Below are 17,246 nucleotides of genomic sequence, written 5' to 3' on the forward strand. Positions count from 1 at the left end.
GAGGTGAATGAATTGCCTGAGTCCGCGGGTTCAAGACCCGCCTGGGCAACTTGGCGAGACCTCATCTCTACAATAAATCAAAAAATTTAGCCGGGCGTGGTAGCACGCGCCTGTAGTTCCAGCTACTAGGAAGGCTGAGGTAGAAGGATTGCCAGAGCCCAGCAGGTGGAGGCTGCGGTGGCCAGGAGCATGCCACTGCACTCCAGTCTGGGTGACAGAGTGAGACTCCAACTCAAAAAAAAGAAAGAAAAGAAAGATTTGTTTTTCTTGCAGCACATGAAAACTGCCACTTACTGTCCTCTGTTATGCATAGTTTATAAGTATGTTCTAATTTTTATCTTTCTTCCTCTATATGTAATGTATCTTTTTCTCCCCACTCTGGATGCCTCAGGATTTTATCTTTGTATTTTGTTTTCAGAAGTTTGATTATTTCATGCATAGGTGGGTGTTTGGGGGGATTGAATTTTGTTTTAATTTTTGGTATATATCTTTCTTGACATTCTCATCTTCTTGGATCTGTGATTTAACATATGTCATTAACGGTTGACAATTCCCAGCCATTATTTCATCAAATATTTTTTCTGCATTATTTCTTTTCAATTTTTAATTGTATGATAGACTATTTGATGTTGCTCCACAGCTCTTGGAACACAGCTTTGTTTTCTTTTCTTTTTCTTTTTTTCACCCTGTGTTTCCATTTTTGATCATTTCTATCAATCAATTTTTAAGTTCACTGCTTCTTTCCTTGGCTATGAGCCAAAGATATTCATCTCTGTTACTGTGTTTTTCATTTAGTTCTTTTTTAAAGTTTTTATTTTTCTGTGAAATTACCCACTTGATCAGGCATGTTGTTCACCTTTTCCACTGGGGCCTTCAGCATATTACTCAGGGCTAATTTAATTCCATGCTAGATAATTTCAACATCTGTGTTATCTCCGAATCCTATTCTGTTGATTCCTTTGTCTCTTGGAAGTGTTTTTGTTTTTGCTTTTTGTATGTTTGTTTGTTTGTTTGTTTTTCCACTTCCTTTTGGATGCCTGATAATGTTTAGCTCACACCCGGACATATTGTGTAGGAGAGTTGAGACCAAAGTAAGTCGTTTTTGTGCCTGGAAATGAGCATGTCTTTCCTTTCACTACACATTTAGTGTGGAGTTTTGAATTGATCTAGTCAGGAGTTGAGCTAGATTTGAGGGTTTTTTGATTACTTTAGTTACCTTTAGTGCATCACAGTCTTCAAATCCCTCAAGCAATACTTTGTGTTTAGGCTGGGTCTGGTTTGCTAGAGGGATTTTTCACTGTCACATTAGCTTTAGGTTTTCCTTTTAAACTACTACTGCCTCCACAGTCTTGCAACTTTTCTGGCAGTACTCCATTACTTGCTACTTGTTATATGGTCATGAGAGAGCTTGGAATGGGCTGTCTATTGATCTAATTACATCTCAGTTTGCTCAGGCAGTTGTGTTTCTGAATCTCTGGTGTGTGGCCTTCTAGTCCCTCTGTCCAGTCCTTCCGCATATATATTTCAGGGCCCCATACCCGTCCCATTGCTGCCTCACCTCAGAATTAAAGATGTGTTTTTTCCTGTGCCCTTTCCTCAGTTGAACCATATTTTTAACAATGTTCTACAGACAACAATGTTTGTTGCCCTACCCAACATAAATTAAAACTTTTGTTCCATAGACGATACGAGAAGGGTCTGGACAGAGTTTCCTGCCCCTTCTGCAATGACTGTTGTTATTCTGCCCCAGGCCTTCATCATAAGGGATGCTTTCCCAGAACTCTCAGCAATGGGGTCTATAAAGAAAAGCTTATCTTATACACTCAGTTCCCTGGGTACCACACTCTACCACCAGTCCACAGCCAGCCTCCGTTGATTCTAAGTGAATTTTTTAATACCAGTGTCTAGGACCTTCTGCCCAGATAAACAGATGCTTACATCTTGTCTCTTCCTCCGGGTGCCTTTAATTTTGGGTTACTTGGTTTTCCTACTACCTCAGCTCTCTCTCGCTCTCTCTCTCAAAAAAAAAAATCCTCATACATGCAAATTGTCTGGCTTTTTTATTGTAGGGATGGAAATTATTCTTTTCAGCTTTCTGTATCCCTGTATGAAAAACAGAAATCCCTCAGGAATATGTTCAAAGGCAATTTTACCTATTTTCATAGCAAAAAAGTTATTCCACCAAAGGCCATAGAGTTGCAGCTCTGAACAAATGGTACTGGGTGTGACATTAAAATTATTGTTCAGATCAGCTTCCTATAAAACAAAAGACAAGAAAGGAAGATGATATTGAACGATTTGCATCTTGCAAAATGCTTTATAGCACTTTCTCGTCTACTCCTTAAGCCTGCAGAAATTTCCCTGTGTCCCTGGGCCCTTCCATGACCAACCGCTCAATAACAAGAAGGTCAGAATTTGATTGAATTATAAATTCACACTGTGTCTGTGCATATTATTAGTCTACTGCATCCTAAAGAGTTCTTTCTGTTTTTTTCTTTTAATCCCAAGGCAAGTAGAAAAGCAACCTTTAAATAATTAATAGTAATAAGTAAACAAGAGCTACCTGGGTGTCTTTCACCACCGTGCCTTCAAACAGCTGCAGTCATGGACCCAGCCTATACTCACTTAACCCATCCAGCAATCAGAGCCAGACCCTCACTTTAGTTACAGGCTAGATGTTCTTCCCTCGAAACCCATGTGACCTCATGGTGGCTTCCAAACCTGGCTGCACATTAGAATTACTAAGCAAGACCACACCAGAGATTCTGACACAGTACATCAAGGGCAAGGCCTGGGAGTCTATGTTTTTAACAAGTTGTCCAGATGATTCGACATAGTTGGTTTATCTCTGGAACTGGGAAAGTTGAGGATTCAGCCTGGAACCTTGATTTTTTAAAATTTATTAGATTGTGTGTAAACCACAGCCAGGGTTACCTTTATAAAACATTGGTATCCACAGGGCTCATTTCTGTTTTTCCAGCCACACAGTTTAATCAATCCCCTTAGAACACTTTGCATCAGTGTATGCATTGCTGAAAGGAGGCCCTGGGTTTTGATCCCACTCCAGTCAACATGTTCTATAATGAGGAGCTGAGTTTCCCAATCTTCCTCCAAGATGGCTCCCCAAAATCCCTGACTCTTGATATTCACTTCTTTAGTTCCCTCCCACATTATGCCATGGTTCTTCTATGTAGCAAATAGCATATGACAGAATTGATAGTATGTCACTTACAAGACTAGGTTATAAAAGACTATGGCTTCTATCGCAGATGCTCTTTCTCAGTTCACCCTCTCTGAGGGAAGCCAATGTGAGTAGTCCCTTGGAGAGGCCCACATGGCCTATGCCTACAGCCATGTGAGTGAGCTTGAAATCTCATTCTCTAGGCTGTTCAAGATGACTGCAATCTTGGCCAACAACTTGACTGCAACCTCCTGAGAGACCCCGAACCAGAACTACCCAGGTATGCCTCTCTCAAATTTCAAATCCAAAGAAATTCTGTGAGTAAATAAGTGTTTATTCTTTTAACATAAGTTTATGGGTAATTTGCTATGCAACAAATAACAAATACACTGATTCAGACTCACAGGCAGCAACAACTGAGGACAGACCTCTCCTGGCTCTAGGAAAAATTAGTTTTCCAGCAGGCTTCAAGCAGATTCCATCTGCTATCACAAACAGCTTCATTTCCTCAGTTCATTTCCTCAGTCCATGCTATCCTGTTCATAAAGGATAAGGCAGCATTATTGTGACGTTTCTCAGTACAGTAGAATCAGAAGGAATCCAGGCTCAACACAGCTCAGCTACCATATGATTAAAAGCATTGCTTCATTTTACCCTTTCAAAAGCACCTGAGTGCCATGGTGATTGACACTGCAACAGGCAGTTAGTAGGCAAGACAATAATGAAAGTATTGCTGTACAGAAAGCAGAAGATTTGTCCAAACATAAGTCCTCTGGAAAGAAATTTCTAAAATGCATGGAGGGCTGCTGTGAAGGGCAGGAATGTCAGCACTCAAAGACTGCAAGAGAGGCAAGCACCTTCTGGTCAATACAAAGCAGCCAGGTGAGAGGTGGCCATTAAGGCAACACATCTTTTGGGGAAGCCATCACGCTGCCTTGATTTGGAGAAACATGGCAGAATGGAATACACCAGATAATTGTGCAGTCTCTGGAGTTGAAAGCAAAAAGGGTGTTTCAACTCAATTCAAGTCAATAAGCACTAAACATGGACACTTCAATCTAGGCACTAACTTTAGGGGCTTCATGAGATTAAAAGGTGTGATTCCTCTGCTTAAAAAGCTGACATACACACTGCAGAGATGTATGTGTGCACTATCTGCATTTAAAACTGCCAGGCCATGGTTATCCTGTTTCCCGACTGCTCCCATTCGCATCCCTTCCTACCTTTCCGTGCCTTGATCTGTGCCATACAATAAACCATTCTCTGGTCTCCTCTGACTTCTGGCTTCCAGTTTGGATCAGCCAATGTGAGGTTCTGGAAGCAAATTGGAAGACAGGAGAACAGAGAAGTTGGGAAACGTTTCCCTGTCCCCTCCCTGCTTTGGATCATTTTCTTGGCAGCAGCTGCATTTTTCTGTATCTACAATTTCTGCTAGGGGATCCCTTCTCTACTCCTCCAGGGCTCCAGCTCAGACTGGCTCGAGAAACACTTCTCTCCTTGTCCCTTCAGCCCTTAAGATAGTAATGGCTTTCTACTATTGCTGGTCTCTGGGGGCCTCAGCATCCCTACTCGTTTTCCATAAGCACTTGGTTCTTCCATGAGTACTCCTTTCATTAAGGTCTTTTAAGCCATCTAAGCATAATTGTTTCCTGCCAGGACTGATAATACAACAGTCAGTTTATTTACTCATTCATTCGTCTATTCTACAGGTATTTATTAAGGACTTCCTATAGACCAGGACCTATGCTAGGCACTGGTGATTCAGGGGTAAACACAACCTATTCTGCACCCTCCTAGATCATGCATTCTAGTAAGGGAGAGAGAGAATAAACTAATAAATATATCATATCAATGTGTTCAGTGTCAGACGCTGGGAAGAAAATTAAAGCAGAGTAAAAAAAATTAAAAGGTAATAAGGATATGAGAGGGACTGTTTTAGACAGAAAAATCAGGGAGCACCTCCAAGAATGTGACATTTCAGCAGAGAGGTAAATAAAGTCAGGGAACAAGTCACACAGGTATTTGGAGGGAAGATTATTCCAGGCAGGAGGACTAGTAAGGCCTTAAGGTGACAGCAATAAGGCCAGTGGGTGGGAGGTTGGAATAGAGTGAGTAGGGAAGTGAATTTTGGGACATAGGCAGAGGGAAATCATGTGTAGCCCTATAGGCTAGGATAAGAACTTTGAGTTTTATTCTTATTTTGATAGAAATCATTGAAAGATTTGGACATGATGGTAACATCATCTTGTTTTTATTGTAGAAAGATTGCTCTACCAGCTTTATAGAGAATGGACCAATAGAGGAGCAAGGGTGGATGTTTGGAAGACATTCAATGGTTCAGGCAAGAAGACAAGAGATAACAGTGGCTTGAACAACAATGAAAGTGACAAGAGGTGGGTTTATACTGTATTTTGAAGGAAAATTTGCAGTGAGTTTGATAGGAGGGTGTGGGCAAAATAGAGCAGGAGCTAGCAAACTGAAGCTTACAGTCCAAATCCAGTCAATCTCCTGTTTTTGTAAATAAAGTTTTATAGCACACAGCCATGCTTACTCATTTAGCAAAGTCAAATAATTGTGACAGAAGCCATACGGCCTATAAAGCCTAAAATATTTACCCTCTAGCCTTTTACAGAAAAATTTGCTGACCCCTTAAAAAGAGGTAATCAAGAATGGCTCCTATATTTTTTACTTGAACAGATGTGTGTATGACATTACCTTATCCTAAGATGGCAAGACCTGCAGGAAGGGCATCTTGTCAGGGAGAAGCAAAGCTTGATTTTTGCACAAGGTAAATTTCAGATAATTATTTAACACCCAATCAAAGATGTAGTATAGGCAGTTATACTTTGAGTCTGGCATTTAGGGGAAAAGTCAAGGCTGGAGACAGAAACGTAAGAGTCAAACCAGATGTAGTGGCACATGCCTGTAGTCTCAGCTACTTGGGAGGCTGAGGTGGGAAGATTGCTTGAGTCCAGGAATTCAAGTCCAGCATGGGCAATATAGCAAGACCCCAGCTCTAAAAAGAAAAACAAAAGGAAAAGATATGAAAGACATTAGCACAATGGAGACTTTAAAGCTATGGGATCATATGCAATGACTTAGAGGAGAGGTTCCCAAACTTTCTTGGTTCATGGCACCCCTAGTGTCTCTGTAATTTTTTCACAGAATCCCTATGACAAAAGAAATAATTAAAATTTTTGTTTACTAAGTAGTTAAGTCTAGGCAACTTAGTATTTATGGCCTGTCAGCTTAGTAGTCATTCTCAAAAGTAATACACATAAATTAAAAGAAAATAATATGTTTATTTCATTCTTATATAACCACAATTACTTGCTAACTGAATGCATACCACTGTTGGGCATTGCACAACTTCTCAAACCTTGGAATCAGATTGACTACTGCCACCATCACTTCCTATTTCACATTGATTTTTTGTGTGATATTTTCTATTTATCACAGCATCCACCAAAGATCTAGCTATAGAAAAATCAAACCTCATCCAGAGGACTATAGCTCAATAGAACTACGAACTATCTCAAGCTTGCTGTTTGTGTGGTGTCTGTCCGACACGTTGAGCATCACCATGTTTCCTTCAAAAGTTTTTAACTGCCCCATGGTATCCCTGAGTATGTGCAGCACCCTCAGGACACCTTCATGGACAGTTTGCAAGTCACAGACAAAGGGAGTACATGTGGATAGAGAACAGAAGAGGTCTAAGTATTCCCTGGATTACTCCAGCTCTAAGAGAAAAAGAAAAGATGATCCAGAAAAGAAGGACGAAATGAAGAATCCAGTGAGGTAAAAGAAAAGCCAAAAAGCATCCTGAAAATCAAGCAAAAAAAAAATGTCTCAAGAAGTGACCAATTTTGAAAAGAGTGAGATAAAGTGTGATGCTACCAGCTTTGGCCACATGGATATGACTGACAAGCCCGATACATGCAGGGGTTATGTTCCCAAGGGAGAGGTCCAGAGACTAAGCACTAGAGAAATCCAATGAGGACATTTCTATGAATTGATGAAAAACATGCCAGCATTAAGAAGACCCGGGACTCCATGTTAGTCTTTGAGAACTGGGAGAATCAGGCAAGAGAAGGGTGAACATTTCAGAAGGGGGGAAGGATGAGCAAAGGTGCAGAGACAGGAAAGAGCCGGCCATGTTTTGAAGAGAGTGAAAAGAATAAGCTGGCTGGAGCAGTGCATTCAACCAAGAGAAGAGTAGAGACAAAGTCCTGAATGTGGCCATCCTGGAGTGAGCTCTGGGATGAGGAAGACGATGTGAGGCAAGAGGACTTCAAACAGATCTATGCCTGCTGTATACTGTCTGGAGCAAGAAGTGTTGAAGTGATCTTATCTCCTCCCTGGTAAGTATTAGAGCCAAGTGGCTCATCCAGTTCTCTCCTAGGAACAGAGTGGTGACCGACAATTCCAGCTACTTAACCAACCTCCCAACCTCACTCCTCACCTTTCTTGCCCACCGTCCCCCACCCCCTGTGGTGGTGAAGCTACCCGTCAGACAAGAGCAGGACAGAGAGAAGATCTTGGGCATTCTTTAAAAATGGACCTGGAGATAATTGAGAATTTTCAGGAGTGATTTCACCCATACAATTAAATGAAAATATTAAATGGAAAATTCCAAAAATAAACAATTTATAAGTTTTAAGTTGTATGGCGTTCTGAGTAGTGCGATAAAGTCTCTCTCCATCCCACTCTGTCTTGTCCAGGACATGAGTCATCCCTTTGCCCAGTAGATCTATGCTGTCTATGCTACTTGCATGTTAGTCACTCAGTCTCCATCGTGGTTATCAGATTGAAAAAGCATAGTATATATAGGGTTCAGTGCTATTTGTGATTTCAGGCACCCATGGAAGGTCTTAGAACATATCCCCCTACTATATCACACATAGAAAAAAAGGAACCACAAATTCACCCAGAAATGTTGTTACTCAAAGTTGTCCAGATTCCTTCACTAAACTTCCAGTGGTCCCAAACCACTGTGCCTCACTGACTTTCAGGATGGCTCATAAACAGGCACTGCATGTTAAACTGCACAATAAACCTGAGAGAATCAACTCAAATCATTCTACAAGAAAGATACCTGCACATGCATGTTTATTGCAGCTCTACTGACAATAGCAAAAGCATGGAACCAACCATGCTCCCCATTAAAGTCGGACTGGATAAAAGAAATGTGGTACATATACACAATGGAATATTACACAGCCAGAAAGAAGGACAAACATATGGACTTCGCGGCAACTTGAATGGATTTAGAGTCTATCATACTCCATGATCTATCACAGAAACCAAGAACAGAGTACCATATGTTCTCACTCATCAGGACCTTGAACAATTATCATAATACTGTAAGAAAGGGAATTAGCAGTAGTAGGAGCCTGCCAGGGAAGGGAAGTGGGATTGGCATTTGAGGGAAACTGCTGGGAGGGGCACACCTCATCAACAAGGGTACCTGCATAATGAACATTTGTATACCTAACCCTTAATTGTACCCCACATCTTTAAAATTTAAATTTTTTTTTAAAACTGAGAGGATCAGTAGTTTCCTGCATACTATGGGAGTGAGAGGTATTGAGCACATCTCATATGTGGAAGAGAAGGTCAAAGGTCTCAGCCACTAGGCAGAGAATTTCTGCCCTCATTCTGCTCTCAGTACCACTCTCATCAGGACTTGGAGGGTAGGGGGCGAGACTGCTGAGAAGACAGTGGTTTTGCTTTACCCTTCACTGATGAAAGTCACTGTCTCAGTTTGTTTGGGCTGCTATAACAAAATAATAAATTGGGTGGATTATAAACAACAGGATTATCTCCCATAGTTCTAGAGGCTGGAAGATCCAAGGTCAAGGCACAGACAGATCCAATGCCTGGTGAAGGTCGTTTTCCTCACAGACAGGGCCTTCTTGCTGTGTCTTCACATTATGGAAGGACAAGGAAGCTCTCTGAGGTCTCTTTCTGAGGGCACTAATCTCATTCATGAGGGCTTTACCCTCATGACCTAGTCATCTCCCTTCCAAAGGCCTCACCTTCTAATACCATCACCTTGAAGGTTAGGATTTTAACATATGAGTTTTGGGTCCGAACAAACATTTAGATCATAACAGTCACCTTTTCCCACATCTCTTTTTTTTTTTTTTTTTTTTTTGAGTTGGAGTCTCGCTCTGTCACCCAGACTGGAGTGTAGTGGCCGCTTCTGGCCACTGCAGCCTCGACCCACTGGGCTCTGGAGATCCTTCTGCCTCAGCCTTCCAAGTTAGCTGGAATTACAGGTGCGCACTACCACGCCTGGCTAATTTTTTTTATTTATTGTAGAGATGAGGTCTCGCCAAGTTGCCCAGGCGGGTCTCGAACTGGCGGGCTCAGGCAATCCACTCATCTTGGCCTCCCAAGGCAAGGATTACAGGCTGAGCCACCGAGCCCAGCATTCCACATCTCTTTAGTAAATAATCCCCAGGACTCCTTAATACTGTCTCCTTGCTATGATTTGAATGTGTCCCCCAAAAAGGTCATGTATTATAAACTTAATCCCTCTGCCCTCATAAATAGATTAATGTTGCTATCACAGGAGTGCGTTTGTTATTGTGAGAGTGGCTTTGTTATAAAATTAGGCTCTCTCTTACCTTCTCACCATGTGATGCCCTTCACTATGTTATGCTGCAACAAAAAAGGCCCTCATGGCACCATACTCTGGGACTTCCCAGCCTAAAGAACTATGAGTGAAATAAATAGATAAATTATCCAGCCTATGGTATTCTGTTATAGCAATAGAAAATGGACGAAGACGTGCTTTTCTTGTTTTCTCTGGCCCTATTTTCATAGATTGAGAATAGAGCTCAGCAAATGTAGGGAACTTCCATCCTAATTTGATTTGTTTAATACTAATTTCATTCATTCATTCCTTCATTCATTCACTTACTCTCACTCGGCAAGAATATATCAAAAGATGCCAGAGTTAGAGCTCACAGGCCTGAGTGTACAGATAAACTAAAATTGAGGGCAGGTAAGTGACTTGTTTAAAGTCACACAACAGTTTTGGTGCAAAAGTAGAGATAGAATATGTATTTCTGCACCCTTCCATTTGTGCTCTTTCTGTTGCACTCAACCAAACTCCCTCTCTTTCCATCTGTTGCTTGTATACATTTGACCCATAATCCCGTGACTGCTAAATAAGGTGGCATTTCATTTAAGGAACAAAAAACATCACCAGCACTACACTTGACAATTTTCTGGAAATTAGCCTTCATGCATCTCTCTCTCCATTATTTCTGAGAGGTTCCAAAATGGCAGTGCTTTTGAGCCCACAACCCAGTTGCAGTCTCCATACAGTTTTCATCCCATTCTTTCTCTCCCGTAGCATTTCCCTCTTGTTCATGTCTATTGTCTACCAGCTTTGTAAAGAGGCCTCTCTACTGATAACACTCACCAGGGGAATGTCTGAGCTCATGCCAAGAATGTCAGCTCTGATGCTTGCAAAGCTTCCCACCCACAGTGTTACCAAGCATAGTTGATTTCCACACAGTGGCAGGGTGAATGGCCTCCTTTCCAACTCTTAATTTACTTGTCCTTTATTTCTTCATTCAAATATTTATGGAGCACTCATTATGTGTCAAGCACTGTGCTTAGCACTAGGACATAACAGTGAAGCATTTTAAAACACAGATTCTGGAGCCAGATTGCCTAGATTCAAATTTTGGCTCCATTATTTACCAGCCATCTGGCCTTGGAGGAATTAATCAGTTGATCTGTGCCTCAGTTTTTCCATCTGTAAAAGGCAGAGGAAAAAAATAATAATTAATTTGCAGAACTTTGGTGATGGTTAAGTGAATGAATATGTGTAATTGTCTAAGAATAGTGTCTAGCATACAATAACCACTCAGTAAGTGTTAGTAATTATTAACAAGGGATATAGCAATGAACAAGATAGACATGACCTCTGTCCTCATGGAATTGATCATCTAGAAAATAATGGGAAGCAATTTGTTACCTTAGTCTCAAAGAAGCTATAAATGCCCCCAGAATCTTGTTTAATCTATTAAAAAATAGTTTTGCCAGTATCTCTCTCTTTTAACTAGAAGCTTAAATCTAGGTCAAGGGGCCTGTATCAGCCAGCATTTCAGGAAACAAATGGCAGTAAAATAGTAACTTGAGGAGAATTTAATAAAGGGCTATTTCCAAAGATGTAAACAGAGCCTAGGGAAATGGTCAAGGCATGGTGCAATTCCCTAAGGCTAGCAACAGAAGGAAGCTATTATCCCCCAAGCCCGAAGAGGAAAGAAAAAGAAGTTACAGGAAACAGGAAAAGAATGACTAACAGATACCTTGGGTTGAGCCTTGGATCATGGTGACCAGGCAAGATGAGAAGTAGAGAATACATACCTTGATTTCACTCTGTACACTCTCTAATCTCCTGCTAGTGCCTCCCACTGTTTGAACCTAACACAATGCCAGAGGGTAGGAAGCCTGTTGATGCAGCCCATAGATGTCTGTCTTCTGAAGAACAGAGCAGAGTGGAGGAGACAGAGAGTGAATCTGGAAGGCCATATGAAAGATAACCAGCTCCAAATCAAACCAGGAACAGATGTTATATTAATATTAATATCATTTACTCCATTCTTTACTTCTATGACTCCTCTCTCCAATCTGAGTTTCTCTTTTCTTCAGCTAAAAAAAATTTTAATTCATGTGTATGCTATGGTCCGAATGTGTGTGTCTCCCTAAAATTCATATGTTGACAACTAATCCTAAATGTGATGGCATTACGAGGTGGGGATTTTGGAAGGTGATTAGGGTGGAGCCTTCATGAATGGGATTAATGCCCTTACAAAAGAGGTGTATGCAGTGGCTCAAGCATCTAATCCCAGTACCTGCAGTCGCAGATACTTGGAAGGCTGAGGCGGAAGGATTGCCCGAGCCCAGCAGGTCAAGGCTGCAGTGGCCATGAGCATGCCACCACACTCCAGCCAGGGCAACAGAGTGAGACACCAACTCAAAAAAAAGAGGCCCAAGAGAGCTTCCTTATCCCTTCCACCACATGTGGAAACATCTAGAAATAGATAATCTGTAACCTGGAAGAGGACCTTTACTGGAACCTGACTACAAGATCTGACAATTAAGTTCACAAATTCATCCTAGAAAAAGTACTGTATAGCTCATTGCTGAATACCACTATTATAACCTTTGAAATACTCCTCTTGGGAAACTGTGCACTGATGCCAGTGCCTAATCCACTTGTCAAAGCAAGTTTGGAGCTCTTTTTCTGTAATGGCCATCAGACCTGTTGTCATATTACTCTTGATGTCCTGAATGTCATCAAAATGTCTTCCTTTCAATATTTCCTTCATCTTTGGGTAAAGAAAAAAGTAACTGGGGGCCAGATTAGGTGTGTAATAAAGGTGTTCCAGTACAGTTATTTGTTTGCTGGCTAAAAACTCCCTCCCAAATAGTGCTGTGTAAGCTGGTGCATTGTAGTGATGCAAAAGCTCCTTTGGGACCATTTTTGTACACATCTTTCTCATGCCAAGATTTTCAGTTAAGATTTTCCCATTTCTCTATCAATATTTATTTGGTCTGCTATGCTTCTCACAGTCCACCCTACAACTTTGATGCAAAATTCAGCAAATTTTTGCAATGTTTTTAATCAGTTCTGCTCGTTACTGGCCGTCCTGACCTCTCTTATTCAGTGACACTTTCTCTCCCCTCAGAAAAACTTTTAATCCATTTATATACTGCCATTTTCTTCGCAGCATTATCCCCATAAACTTGGACTAACGTGTTCCTGATTTCACTTCTACTCTTGCCAAGTTTCAAAAGAAATTTAATGTTTATTTGTTGCTCTAATTCAAACTCTGACATTCTGGCAATGACAGCTGTGATGGCCATTCCAGAAAAAGAGCTCCAAAATTGCTTTGATGGGTGGACTAGATGCTGACATCAGTGCATAGCTTCCCAAGGGGAGTACTTCAAAAGTGACTATAATGATATTCAGCAATGAGGTATGCAGCACTTTGTCTAGGATGAGCTCATGAATTTAATTGTCATACCTCATATGCTGGTGCCCTTATCTTGTATTTCCAGCTTTAAAAATCCTGTCAAATAAATTTTTATTGTTTATAAGCTACCCAGTCTGTGATAATTTGTTATAGTAGGCCAAAGAGACTAAGACAGTATATTAAGGAAGAGGTTAAACCAGGTCCAACTCAGCCAACTAAAATGCCTTTATACATCTTAATAATGGTAAGTATTTTCAGAAAGGATTATAGTTTCAAGAAAAAAATAATTCAAGTGACACAACAGAGGTTATAGGCTTTATTCAGATGATACATATCAGGAAGCACCTCAAAATTAAGTAACTACTTCAGCTGAAGCAGGATGAAGAAGAAATGGGTATGTAACCTTGGTCTTGCCCCAGGTTGCAGTTTTGGTGTTTTTTTTTAACCTATAACTGCTGTAAAAACTTGCAGTTTGAAAGGTTGAAATAGGTTGGTTTTCATGCTTCTTTCTCGGAATCATTAGAGCAATCTCATTTTGGCAGCTGAGAGAACATTACTTTCAAGAGCTATCTTTGTAAGCCATGACAATTGTCTGTTAGCTGCCTAATGTCAGTTAAGGTTCAGGGGAACTGGAGATAGAAAAGAAAGATAATGGAAAAGAGAAAAAAAGGAAAGAAGCCAAAAATCTAAGCAAAGAAAACCAGGGTCTGCTTTAAATTTTTTATAGTCCCTCTTCTTGGCCAAGATAAATAACTTTCATTTCCACCAAATCTTTTCAGGAGAAAAAACAAAATGACGGAAATGTAAAAGTTCAGAAATTGAGTCCAGAAAGGGTACCATACTGAATTTAAAGAGAAGTTTGTTTTGTATACTTTTGTCCTTAATGACACTTTGGATCATCTTTTGGACAGGAGACTGTTCCTGGCCATGATTAGACATGATCAAATGTACTTGAAGAGGGCTATTGCTGTCAGAAGAAAAAGAAAATGATTACTAGCCCTTGGGGGAAAGTGCACACGAAGGACTGTATCCCTATTGGAATGCCCAGAGAAAAAGACTCCTTCCCAACCACACAGTAATGATTCATAGGTACAGAAGTCAAGACAACATCATTCACTCAATAAATGTTTTGGTTGTCTTCACAGATGTGTTAATTCGACAAGAAAACATCCAAAAGTTTTGGGGGGATGTATGTGCAGCAATCATCATTGACAATTGCACAAGTACATCTCTTAAATGCCAGAATGAAGCCAAATTCCAGTCACTGGTGAACAACAGCCTCTGCAGTTCCAGCATTTCTCAAGCAATTGTTTAAATATTTTTGGTGACATTGTTGGTGGCATGGGTGACTTCACAAATGACAGCATGAAAACTCAGGCATTACATTGAAACCTTCAGTAGATCCAGGGTTGCTCCTTCAGGGAGAACTATAGCATAAAACCCAACCCTGGAGGTGCTGAAAGCATCTAGATTGATTCTGAGTCTTTTAGTTTCTTCACAGTTTCTCATAATCCTTTGTTGGTAATGAATGCTTTTGCAGAGAAGGGAGGTGTGCTCACCCTTAACCATTAATTTTTCTGACTTGGGAGGAGTTTGACTCCTACCTAAAGAGGTGAAAAACTCAGATGGGTAAGATAACATGTCCTTGTCCAATTGGCTGGCAAAAAAGCAGTAATCAGTGGACACACACACAAAAATATTCACCCCATGAGGACTTTGGGGTAAAAAAAACAGCCATACTTTTTTATTATTGTAGTTTCGCTGGATGAAGCTGTCCAGTGATATTCATCCCCTTAAACTAGGTCTGGCAAGTTTCATTAAAATAGCTCAAGTCTGCAAATTCCTTTTGAGAAAAATAGACTCCCCTTCTTCAACAAGTATAGAGGTAAAGGTTTAATCTTGAAGATTTGTTGAAGACCCAGTTTGGGTGAGACCTTGGCCCAAATAGTAGCAGTAATGGTAGAGAGATTACTCACAGGGTAGGGAATAGATATCTGTTTTTTAAAAAAAAGAACAAAGGAACTAATGGTAAAAGGATGAGCAGACTCAAGAGTCATAACTTCATAAGTATAAGTCTGGGCCAGAAAATGCCAAAAATTTTGGCTATTGGGGAAAGAAGAGAGGAGAAAGGAGAAGGAAAAGGAAAAATAGGAAGGAATAGTAATAGCAGAGCAAGAATAAGAAGGTGAAGAGGAAGAAAAAAGGCTCGGATAAAAAGGAAGATAAGAAAATTAAGATGGAGTCTTGTTCTGTCATCTTCTTGGGGAAAGCTGTATCCTTTGTGTCAATATCTGTTTCAGAAGAGTTTCAAGAAACTCTGTTTTATGTCTCCAGTTAAGGAAGATGATTAAACTGTGATTTATTACCATGAAGTGTGTTGAATTTGGAAGTATAGAGGCAAGGAAAACATTTTCACACTATACAATTTGTATAAAGCCATTAGGATTTTTTACCAGTAGGATTGGAGTACAGTGATGACGTGTACAAGGAATTAGTAAATCTGCAACAGTGGGTTGTAGTTTCTCTAGTGCTTTGGGTTTTTGGAGATATTGGGGAAATTTAGGAAGAGACGCTGTGGGATCTCAAAAGGCTTCTATATTCCTTTTCTCACATTTGTAGATGATACAACCCAGAAGATATTAGAGAGTGAGAAAACTAAATCAGAAAATTGAGATAATTCTAAGGGAGAAGAGAGTTAGGGACACAAGAGTCACAGGATAGGCCTAGCAGGGTGGCTCGAGTCTATAATCCAGCACTTTGGGAGGCCGAGGCGGGAGGATTGCCTGAGCCTGCAGGTTCAAAACCAGCCTGGGCAACATGGTGAGACCTCGTCTCTACAATAAATCAAAAAATTAGCTGGGCGTGGTAGCATGCACCTGTAATTCTGACAACTTGGAAGGCTAAGGCGGAAGGATCGCCTGTGCCCAGCAGGTTGAGGCTGCGGTGGCCGGGAGCGTGCCACTGCACTCCAGCCTGGGTGACAGAGTGAGACTACAACTAAAAAAAAATAATAATAAGCCGGGCTCAGTGGCTCAGCCTGTAATCCCAGCGCTTTGGGAGGCTGAGATGAGTGGATTGCCTGAGCCCGCGGGTTCGTGACCCACCTGAGCAACTTGGCGAGACCTCATCCCTACAATAAATAAAAAAAACAGCTGGGCGTGGTAGCGCTCACCTGTAGTTCCAGCTACTTGGAAGGCTGAGGTGGAAGGATCGCCAGAGCCCAGCAGGTCGAGGCTGCAATGGCCGGGAGCAGCCACTGCCCTCCAGCCTGGACGACAGAATGAGATTCCAACTCAAAAAAAAAAAAAAGATAGTCTCAGGATAGTCAAGGGAAGTCATCATAGGATGGTGTACAGTCAGGGAAATTTTTAAAAAAGTCTTTTGGGTGAGCATCTAATATTGGCTCCTCATTGAATCTGTCAACTTGAGGTGACCAAAATGATCAGAATCCAGTTTTAAAGAGTTTATTCAAGTGAAAAGCTGGGAATGGCCATTTGAGAAAGACTCCAGAGAAATGAGATTAGTGCACCAAAGTTTAATGTTAGGTTCTTGTTTATGTAGGTAAAAAACAAAGAAATTTAACAGGATTACAATATTTTCTATACAAGGCTGGTTTAAGAGTAAAAACAAAGCTATTAGTCTTTCTCTTACAGCTTGCTTTCTTTTCTTTAAAGCTGGTTTTAATTTCTTTTCCAATGTAAGAGTGTATTTAACATTCCATCTTAAGACAATGTCATAGCCATGAAGTTTTTGTGTGAGGATGGTAAGAGGGAGGTTCATTTATAAGAAAAGGGTCTTCCCTGGTGCCCTTAAGTAATTTACAACATTTTACAAAACAATGTTGGTAAGGGAGAAGGCTTAATCTATAATCAGTGAAACAAAGTATACAGTTGCCTTGGTTATAGCTGCCTGTTACGTGAGTAGGCCCATAATCATATTTAAGGCTCAAAATAATTTAGAGTTCCAACAGCTTATATTTATATATATATATGTATATATATATATATTTTTTTTTTTGAGTTGGAGTCTCACTCGGTCACCCAGACTGGAGTGCAGTGGCCGCT

Source organism: Carlito syrichta, unplaced genomic scaffold (genome assembly GCF_000164805.1).
Source record: "Carlito syrichta isolate Samal-C Ts95f unplaced genomic scaffold, Tarsius_syrichta-2.0.1 Scaffold290401, whole genome shotgun sequence".
Taxonomy (NCBI): Eukaryota; Metazoa; Chordata; class Mammalia; order Primates; family Tarsiidae; genus Carlito; species Carlito syrichta.